Raw genomic sequence first — 10873 nt, 5'->3', positions numbered from 1 at the left:
GTTTATAGCCCTGTCACCCAAAAAATGTGCATTGTCCTTCAAAACTTCCAGCTGCCTAGTTATTCACATATACACAGATATGCATAATCCACTTTGAAGAGTCAATTGTGTGATATGTGGCCATCGCACATCAAAATAGAATATGTAGAGGTTACTAAATAAATAAGCATTTCATGAGCAGACAAGTGTTATGAAAAGAGTGTGGGTCAGCGGCCAGGCAGACTTGAGGAGGAATCTGAGATATTTTATTTTGTAACTGTGACCTTGATCTCATTTCCTTAACTACTCTGCCCAAGTTCCTCCTCTGTAAAACTGAAATACCTCCAAGGACTGGTAAGAGGAGTCAGTGGGGAAATATATATTTAAAATGTCTAAGAAAGGGCCTGGCATTCACATTAGGTCATTCAGAATATGGATCACGTTTGTGGTATTTTTGCTGTAAAATCAATCCATAGGCCCAAATAAACCCCATTTCTGTAATATCCAGTATGAAATAATTTATAAAAATCTGGCTCAAGTTATCTGAATGACCTCCTTTGCCACTGCAAACTTTTTTTTCAATTTACAATGCTTTTTGATACATCGTTTCAAAATTCACAAATCACATTCTAAAACAACATTCACTGAGAAATAGCAAATTTGCAAGTTACTACCCTTGGCCAAAATGATGCACCCTGACAACTTGAAATTAATCAACCTCCATATATCTTTGTAATACCATACTTTTGCTCATTTGTGAATTTTTGCATAATGAAACAGAAGTTGACAATCATCCAAATATATAGAAATGAGCTATAATATAGTGCACCCTTAATTTGTGCATACTAATTAAAAGCATGAGTGTTTTTCCCAAAGTAGCACAGAATCCTGGAGCAGTGACTGGATATCTCAACACTCAACCTCAACTTCTCTCTGGACTGCCTCTCCCATAGTGGCTCTGTATATTCATGCTCCTTTTCTCAGTCTCCTGTTCATCTAGAGGTGGCCACAGGAAACAATTCTTTCCAAGAAGACATAAGTAGAGGTTACCTGGGGAGTTCAAGGAGATTTTGCTTTTCTGATGAAAGAATGATTGGCACTGTTATACTGGGAGCACTAAACCTCCCACTTTCATTCTGCCTTGAACACCAATGGACAATCTGGAGCACGTCAGATGTCTTGCAGCCACAAAGCATCAAAACACATTAAGTAAAGAGAGGAGACAGGGTCTTGGAGGTTATGGTTAAGTTCATGTGTCAGTTCGGCTAGGTCATGGTGTCCAGTTGTGTGGTCAAGCAAGCAGTGAGGATAATTCATGGATTTAAATCATTAGTAAGTTGGTTGCATCTATGGCTAATTATACCTACAATCAACTGAGGAGATTGCCTTCAACAATGAGAGAAGTCTCATCCAACCAGCTGAAGGCCTTAAAAGAAGTGATCATTTCAGCAGTCAGAAGGGAGAATACCCATCTCTAATTCAGCCAGCCATCTTCTCCTGGGGAAATCATCAAGGACCTTCATTGGCATTTGCAGCTTGTGGCCTGCCCTATAGAAATTGGACTTGCTCATCCCCAGTACATGTGAGCCAATTCCTATACTTTATAACATTATACATATTATGTATATAGTGTTCTGTTTCCCTAGAGAACCCTGACTAATACAGAATTATCCTCGGACCACTGCACCAGTCCTAATCTACCTCCCTCCACACTTTTTGTTATGTGAGAGAAATAAAGCATTTTGTTACATACAGCCAAAAGCATCCTTAATCAAAACAATCACCATCAGGTTATCAAAGATATGAATCACAGTGGTAAGGTTAATTCTAATTTTCCTGTTCCATCTTTGTCTTATTTTCCCAACTGCTATGACAAATGCCACACAACGGGTTGGTTTAAGCAATGGGAATTTATTGTCCCATAGTTTTGGAGATTGGGAGGTTTATTTTCTTCTGGGGTTGGTAGCATTCTGGCTGGCAATCCTTAAGGTTTCTTGGCTTTCCCATCACATACACAATAATGTCCTTTCCTTTCTCTTCCAGCTTCTGTTGACTTCCAGCTTCCTTCTCCTCATGGCTTTTTCCCTGTGGCCTTCTTGATAACACTTCCAGTAATAGGATTAAGAGGCAACCTTTTTCAGTTGGCCACACCTTAACTAAAAATAACATCTTCAAAAGGCCCAATTTACGATGTTTTCACACCTATGGAAGTGGATTAAGAACTTGTGCTTTTCTGGGATACATGACTCAATTGGCCACACTCTTTAATAGAGGTTTTCATTTTAATAAGACAGAATAACTAGAAAAGTCTTTTATCAATAGTCTCTCACCCCTTTGTTCTTAATTTGTGAACTATGGGAGGCTAGTTGTGTTGTAATTTGAATTTAGGTTGTTAATCCCTTTTATAAATATAGAGACTAACCTAGTGACTGGAAATACTTAATTTACTACCGTGGAAATGCATACCTCACCCTGACCACAGAGGAAATGGACAACTAACACAATAATCTAGTTATGTTGTTCATTCTCTTTATTGGCATCTGATATGGAATCAGAGCTAGGGAGAGCCTCTAGGCTGGTGAATCAGTTGCTCCTTCAATCTATTCACATCGATCCTCAAATATCACCTGCCCAAAAAGCCTTCCTTGACCACACTACCTAAAAATATCCTCCACTAAACTCTCCCCGTGGCTATCCTCTTACCCTTTCTATTTTTCTTCATAGAATTTTACCACTACTTAAAATCCTCTATCTTTATTCATTTGTCTATATGCCCCTTATATTTATAAGCTCCAGAAGAAAGGAGCTTTGTATTGTTCACAGATGTATCCCCAGTGCTTAGAAAAATATGTAGCACAAGAATACATATATGTATAATCTGAATATTCATTTTTCAGTCTCTTTTTTACCCCCTCAATCTCATTTATTCTGCCTAAAACTTCAAAGGAAATTATAAAATGGCAGTGTAGGATTCTTATCCCTTCCTGCTCTTTGGCCTGCCCCATTCCTCCTAGTTCCATCCCTTTGATCCCTTCCCATCCTCACTCCTGATGAAGAAAGGGTACTTAAGCCTGGTAATGTCACAGGTATGGTATGAGAATATATCAGTATCAGCAAGGGAGAGGATTGTCTTCTGGGAGTACATTCTGAAGAATCCAGGTCAGAAAGCAGAATCCATTCTAGGCATTTCAAACATAGAGAATGTAATGCAGGGGACTGGCCACCTGGATGGTGAACAAGTTCAGAAACCAAACCAAACAGGGGGCTGTGAGATTACCCAGACCCTAGAACACTCATAAAGCCTTTACCACCATGGAGATAGAGGGAAAAGGATAAAAGGAGGAACGTGTGCTACCAGACGTGAGGAGCTGACCCTCAGCCCCAATGCAGAGAGCAGGGACTGTGAGTCACAACATGGGGCTGGGAGGAAACACTGCCCAAAGCAGAGGGAGAGGGGAATAAATACCCCGTCTAATTCTACCCAGAATCTAAAGGGTGAAGGAGCCAGGGAAATACAGTCCTCTGAAATACGGAGCAGGACAGAGAGGAGTGGGAAATGGATATGAGAGCAAATAGACAAATGACTGGCTCACAGCAAAGGGAACCCTAAAGGTAGAGTGATATGACACAGAAAGAAACAGCCATTACATGAACCACAGATCCATCAGGTAGAGTTGTGGAAAGGGATGGAGAAATGAAGACTGGAGAGCAGAGAAACTTCCTACCATCCATGGAAGGGAAATTTAGCAAGGATTAGGGAAGGGAGTTCATCTTCCTCTAGGGATTAATAGCATTCCCAAAAGGCTGTGAGTCCACAGAACTGAGCTGTTAAACACTTTCAGTCACAGATGGACAGAGGGCATTCCTTTATATTCTATCCGCTTTACTGCCTTCATGACAGTCACCTGCCAATCCTGGTCCTTTGTAAGAGAAAACACAGCTCTTACCAAGGAACAGAAAGTAGAGAAAAGAGCATGAATGGGCAACTTTCTTAGATTCCCTTATAGCACAAAAAAAAAAAAAAAAAAAAAAAAAAAATGCAGGTATCAGTAATACATTTGTGACCAAAATTTTTTAAATAGGCAGAATAAAAGTTAACCAGAAAAGGAAAACATATGTCAGCCGTATATCTCTAGATTATGTTTTGTTGCTTCCTTATAATTTGAAAACATCTCATGCTTTAGTCTAATTGGTAATGATTTAAAAAAAAAAAAGGCTAAAACTCCAGAGGAGTAAATGTTAGCCATTAGCAGTAATTGTGCATTCATGTTATAATTTCCTAATGGCAAGACATTTGCAATTCATAAGGAATAAAGAAAAATTTTAATTATTTTAGAAAATTGATGATATTTCAATATCAGCCAAGACACTGATATATAAGATATTGCTATAAAAAGATTAGGGAGTCAAGTACATATGACCAAGTTTAATAAATTAAGTTTTCTAATTTGCATTTTTCTTGGCAAAGAAACAAACTATTACCTAATCCCTTTTCCTTTGGGTTAGGATAATGGCCCAGCCAGGAGGTAAAATTCTGATAAGCCAAGAAGAACTGGTGGTATCTTTAGCCATTCTGGAATGAAGTGTGACAATGGTCCAAATAATAAATGAACAAAAGTTAAATTAATATGGTTGCTGCTACTGCTATAAGTTCCTGTGGTCTATTCCTTGAGATTTGCCAGTGTGGAATAAATTGTTCTTGTTTAAGAGTCAGGTTAGAGAAAAAAACAATCAGTCCAGAAGTCCTATTTTCTCTCTTCCACTCCTACTTGTACACCGCCACTCACTTAAAGATGGTAAGTAGGGGGTGATGTCATCAACATGGCAACATAAACAGCTACTGAAAACTTCTTTCCGGAGATTCAACAAAAAAGACAATTCTGAATTGTTTGAAACTCTGGCAGAGGATATAGACTGGAGAAGGACCCTACAAATGCTGAATTGAAGAAAGAGAATATCAGGTAGGAATCTTCTGTCCTGGACCAGCCAGTCCTCTCCCCTCCCCTCACTTGGTCTCATGTGGAAAGGCACAGACTCAGCAGACAGGATCCCTCTGACCATGGACACAGACTACAAAATCTCTCACAGCAGTGAGACATACCCCCCAACATTTGAAAACCTAGGGGACAGGGGAGGAAACTGCAAGGCCCAGGTCAGTGAGGGACAAAGAGATTGAGAAAATGTGGCAGACACTGTGTTTCCAGCCCACGGTCTGACAGCCCTTCCCCCACCCTTGAAGGAAGTAGCAGCCGCTGGCCGTTTTCTTGTCTGGAGGATGCCTGAAGCACTGGGTCAGCTAAGAGAGTACTTTGCCACAGGTGGAGCCCTACATCAAGCCAGATTTTGGCCCTCAAAGTGAAGGCATAAGAATCCCACAGTTTCAGCTCACCTGGGTAGATGTAGCCTGTGCTCAGAGGCAAAGCAGCTTCTGAGGTCAATTAAGTTGCTGAACATCGCCATCTGCTGGACAGTTCAAAAGGTGCAACAGAATTGAAAAACTTAAATTAGGTGCTCCAGACCCTTTCTTAAGATGACAGGAGTTGGTCTGCATGCCCTGTACAGAAACCCGGCCCTGTTTTAGCTGAGAAATATGGAAGATCTAACTGTTAAAGCAGGGTTCTAAAGCAAACCCATGTTTTGCTGGCCAGTGGAAAGCAGAGCACCACTGGAAGACAGCAAATTTGTTATACCACACACAGTGAACTTGCTAGAGTGCCCAGTGTCTAGCTCCCATCCCTGTGGCAGCCCACAGTGGGTGCCTGATTTTGAGAGGAAGACAGGGCAGAACCAATCTGACAACTGGTCAATGAGAGAAACAAAGGAAAAATAGAGATCAAAGACAACCAACAAGAAAACCCTAGAAAAAGAGAGAAAACCACCTCCAGAATAAAGTAATCAAGAAAACCAGATGCCTAGACAGCAAAAAATCATGAGCCACACCAGGAAACACAAAGATATGGCCCAGTCAAAGGAACAAACTAACACTTCAACTGAGATTCAAGAGTTGAAATAACCAATGAAAGATGTTCAAACAAATCTTCTAAATTAAATCAACGAGTTGAAAGAAAATGTGACAAAAGAGATGAAGGATATAAAGAAGACACTGAGTAACCATAAGGAAGAATCTGTAAACCGGACAAAACAAACAGCAGGACTTATGGGAACGAAGGCACAATAGAAGAGATGAACAACACAATGGAGACATACAACAGCAGACTTAGAGAGGCAGAAGAAAGGAACAGTGAACTAGAAGACAGGACATCTGAAATGCTACACACAAAAGAATAGATAGGAAATGTCTTTAAGAGGGGACTATAAGGGAGAGGTATGGGACTTTTGACATTGGTGGTGGTGTCTGAATTTTTATTGGATTTTTTTTTATTTTTATTTCATTTTTTATTTTCCTTTTTTTAGTTATCATTTTTTTTCTTTTTTCTTTTTTCTCCTCATATAGATTGTGGTGGAGAATGCATAACTATGTGATTATACCAGGAACAGTGTTTTAAAACATCAACTTCTGTTTGAGACCAAAGGAAGAAATGTTTATTTGGTGCAAAATCTATATTCTCTGTAGTACACTATATAATTGAACTTGTATGGTTAGTTTATTCAAATAGCATAATTACATGGAACCTTGAATGAGGAGTGAAATCTGGTTGGTTTGTTAAGGTTAGTGTGATTTGAGCAGAGTAATTTGGGCAGAGAATAAAAAAATATTTGCAAAGCCTCCTTGAGGGACTGGGAAAAATGTGGAAATATTAAACTCCCCCACCTGGGGAATTCTTGATATTCTCACAAGCATTGGGACTACCAATTTAGAAGGCCGAGCACTTGATCTTGGGGCTTGCCCTTACGAAGCTTGTTACAGCAAAAGGGAGATGTTCTAGTTTGCTAATGCTGCTGGAATGCAAAACACCAGAAATGGATCGACTTTTATAAAGGGGGTTTATTTGGTAACAAAGTTATAGTCTTAAGGCCATAAAGTGTCCAATGTAAGTCATCAACAATCGGGTACCTTCACTCGAGGATGGCCAGTGGCATCCGGAAAACCTCTGTTAGCTGGGAAGGCACGTGACTGGTGTCTGCTCCAAAGTTCTGGTTTCAAAATGGCTTTCTCCCAGGATGTTCCTCTATAGGCTGCAGTTCCTCAAAAATGTCGCTTTTAGTTGCTCTTGGGGTGGTCGTCCTCTCTTAGCTTCTCTGGAGCAAGAGTCTGCTTTCAACAGCCATCTTCAAACTGTCTCTCATCTGCAGCTACTCTCAGCTTCTGCGCATTCTTCCAGGTGTCCCTCTTGGCTGTAGATCCTCTTCAAAATGTCACTCTCAGCTGCACTGAGTTCCTTCTGTCAGCTCATTTATATTGCTCCAGGATTTAATTTAGACCCACCATGAATGGGCAGGCCAACACCTCCATGGAAATTATCCAATCAGAGTCATCACCCACAGTTGGGTGGGGCACATCTCCACAGAAACACTCAAAGCATTACAATCTAATCAACACTGATAAGTCTGCCCACACAAGATTACATCAAAGCTAATGGTGTTTTGGGAGACATAATACATTCAAATCAGCACAGGAAGCTAAGCCTACTTATAATTGTGCCTAAGAGTCATCCCCAGAGAACCTCTTTTGCTGCTCAAATGTGGACTCTCTCTCTAAGCCAACTCTGCAGGTAAATTCACTGCCCTTCTCCTACATGGGACATGACTCCCAAGGGTGTAAATTTCCCTGGCAAAGTGGGTCATGACTCCTGGGTGTGAACCTGGGCCCAGCATTGAGGGATTGAGGAAGGCTTCTTGACCAAGAGGAGGAAGAGCAATGAAAAAAATATAAAGTTTCAGTGGCTGAGAGATTTCAAATGGAGTCAAGAGGACCTTCTGGAAGTTATTTTCATGTATTATATAGATATCCCTTTTTAGTTTTTAATATATTGGAATAGCTAGAAGAAAATACCTGAAACCATTGAACTGCAACCCAGTAGCCTTGATTCTGGAAGATGATTGTTAACTATCTAGCTTACACGGTGTGACTGTGTGATTGTGAAAACCTTATGTCTCACACTCCCGTTATCCAGTGTATGGTCAGATAAGTAGAAAAATGGGGACAAAAAGTAAATTACTATCAGGGAGGAATGAGGGGGATGGGATGTTTTGGGTCTTCTTGTTTACTTTAATTTTTAATTCTTATTCTTATTTTTTATAGTAATGAAAATTTTCAAAAATTAATTGTAGTGATGAATGCACAACTATATAATGGTACTTTGAACAATTGTACACTTCGGACGATTGTACGGTTTGTGAATATATCTCAATAAAATTGAATTTTAAAAAAACATATTGTAGCTTCAAATAGCAAAAAATAAATGTGTATATATACATATATATATATATAGTAAGGATCTTTCTGATTTCATAAGTACAGTAAATCTTCATTTATCCAGAAGTCATCCATTGGGTTCCTTTCTGAACTACACTGAGCTTTACCTCTCCTAGCAAGAACTTCATTTTACATTGAATCTAAATGCATGATGAAATTGTATGAAAGATAATGTTGAAATAATTTATAGTAAAAGTTTTTTAAGTGTCTTCGAGTATTATAGAGGAATTGATTTATACAGATACCTTTGATATCCAAATCAAAATTAGTCTTCTCAATTTAACAGAGCAGCTCCCTTAAACTCCTCCTTTACTGGACCACACGATATAAGGAAAATTCCTTTAAGTTGTGACATACCTGAGAGTAATAAACTAATTCAAAAATAATACCGAGTTTAGGAAATCTTATTATTTCAGATCACATTTTTGTATATATGTTATATTTCACAATAAGGAAATAACTGAAACTGTGGAACTGTAACCCATAACATGCTTTGAAATTTGCTCTCTAACTACTTGTTCAACTGCACTTGGAAAGTTATCACTTCTTTGTATATATGTTATATTCCTCAATAAAAAAATATGATTAAAAATTGCCTCTTTGTGAGTTGTTTTAGAAGAAGGTCATCATTATTCATTCAATATTAACAAGCATGTATTGAGTACCTATGAGCTAGTATTATGAAAGGAAAATGGAAAGGCATATCTCAAGATCAAAAATAAATACCACTCTGTTGAGTAAACAACTTATTTCCTTACTGGTAAAATGAGAATAATAATGCAAATCACTGACTAGCTACCTAATTAATTGTTTATAAAGATCAAATGTGATCCTTAAATGAAATAAACCTGAAGAAATATATTTTGAACTATAGCAGACAATATGAACGCTAGTTGTTATCAATGGAGATCTCTATTTATTCTTACCTCAGGCAAGCTAGATAAACTCTCAAGATAATAGGGTCAGAATGGTACTACAGGAAATAGAAAACAATCCTCAGGATCTCTCCCTTTTTATGATGCCTCACCAACACAAAAGAAATGGAGGAAAGTTGAATATCCTTGCTGAGGTTCTGAGGCAAAAGCACTCTTTCCTGAATAAAAAGCATATGCTCAGGGGCAGAAATACAATGCTGGCTTCCCCGTTGCTTTCCACCCACTATGAACCTCTCCCCCCATGGTTGTGTGGGTGGATCAATCCATATGTTGCCACACAGGGTTCTGTCTTAGCTAGTTGCTTGGAACTTAGAAGATGAAGCTGACCTATTGGTGAAGATTGCAGGTGATGAAGACAAAATCATCTAAGTCTAAAATTGGGTCCTGCATTTAGTAGCTGCATGACCTTGGGCACTTAACACCACTACTGACCTCCCAGCCCCTTCTCACACCATTCTCCCTCTCATCCTCTTTACTCTAGGTGTCCTAAGGCCATGCCCCTCCAGCAGAGGCCCCCATTGCTTGTTTCAACGACCATTCATTGAGAACTTTTCCAGGGATAAAACAGTCAGGTGAGCAAACAGGCATGTTTCCTCTCATGATGTTGCTTAGTGATCTTTGCCCATATTTGATCCTCCATCTGGGTAATAAAAACCCCTTCTTCAGATCTCAGTTCAATGATTATTGACTCGCAGAAGCTTTCCACTGCTCTGGTAAGACAGATTCCCCTAGGATGTATTTTCAGAGTCCCTGTGTACTTTTTCTTATGATTTCTCTTTCCACTCTTGGTTATTTATTCATTTGGTTTCTCGATTCATGTCTGCCTTGTGAATTAGACACTAAGCTTCCTGATAGCAAGAACCAGGAAGGCAAGTTCACTGTTGTGTTTTTAGTATCTAAAACAGTACTTGAAGATAGTAGAGATGCAAGAATATTTGTAGAACTATTGAAGCCTCATATGTGTGGATTCTGTTTTCCCCTGATGCACAGTCTACCTTTTAAATGGGTGGTTTATATTAATCTTTTTCCATTAAGTAATAAAAATATTCTTGCCTTTTCGGCGATGACAACCTCCCCACGAGAACATGCCTCTTGCAAAGGACCTCCTTTATCCCTGCCCAGAAGCAGAGAATAAGAACAAGGAGAAGCACTTGGTGCAGAGCCTCAATTCCTACTTCGTGGATGTGAAATGCCCAGGATGCTATAAAATCACCAGGTCTTCAGCCATGTGTAGACAGTAGTTTTGTGTGTTGGCCGTTCCACTGTTCTCTGCCAGCCTCCTGGAGGAAAAGCCAGGCTTACAGCAGGAAGCTCCTTCACACAGAAGCAGCACTAAAAGCACCCTGGAGCAAGATGAGTGGGACACCATCCCAATAAACATGTTGGATACACCCTGAAAAAAAAATTCTTTATTTAGCCAAAATAAACACACAAACAAACAAAGTTTGAATTTTAAATGGTCTTGACTAATGTCTTAATGAGTTTCTTTGTGCCCTTGAGAGAGTCTTCTTTGCACAACCAGTCTATTTGTTCTTCCTTTGTTTTTTATTGTTTAGTAGCATCTCATTTTTAATGATCAAAT

General features: G+C 39.2%; 1 pseudogene; it reads left to right on the top strand.

The window, feature by feature from the left end:
• The first annotated feature begins 10376 nt into the window (after window positions 1-10376).
• On the top strand, window positions 10377-10627 carry LOC119534842 (annotated as a pseudogene).
• Window positions 10628-10873: the final 246 nt, after the last annotated feature.

The sequence above is a fragment of the Choloepus didactylus genome, chromosome 5 (genome assembly GCF_015220235.1).
Source record: "Choloepus didactylus isolate mChoDid1 chromosome 5, mChoDid1.pri, whole genome shotgun sequence".
In the NCBI taxonomy this organism is placed as follows: Eukaryota; Metazoa; Chordata; class Mammalia; order Pilosa; family Megalonychidae; genus Choloepus; species Choloepus didactylus.
The sequence above is the reverse complement of the archived record's forward strand: the minus strand, read 5'-3'. Positions and strand labels throughout refer to the sequence as shown.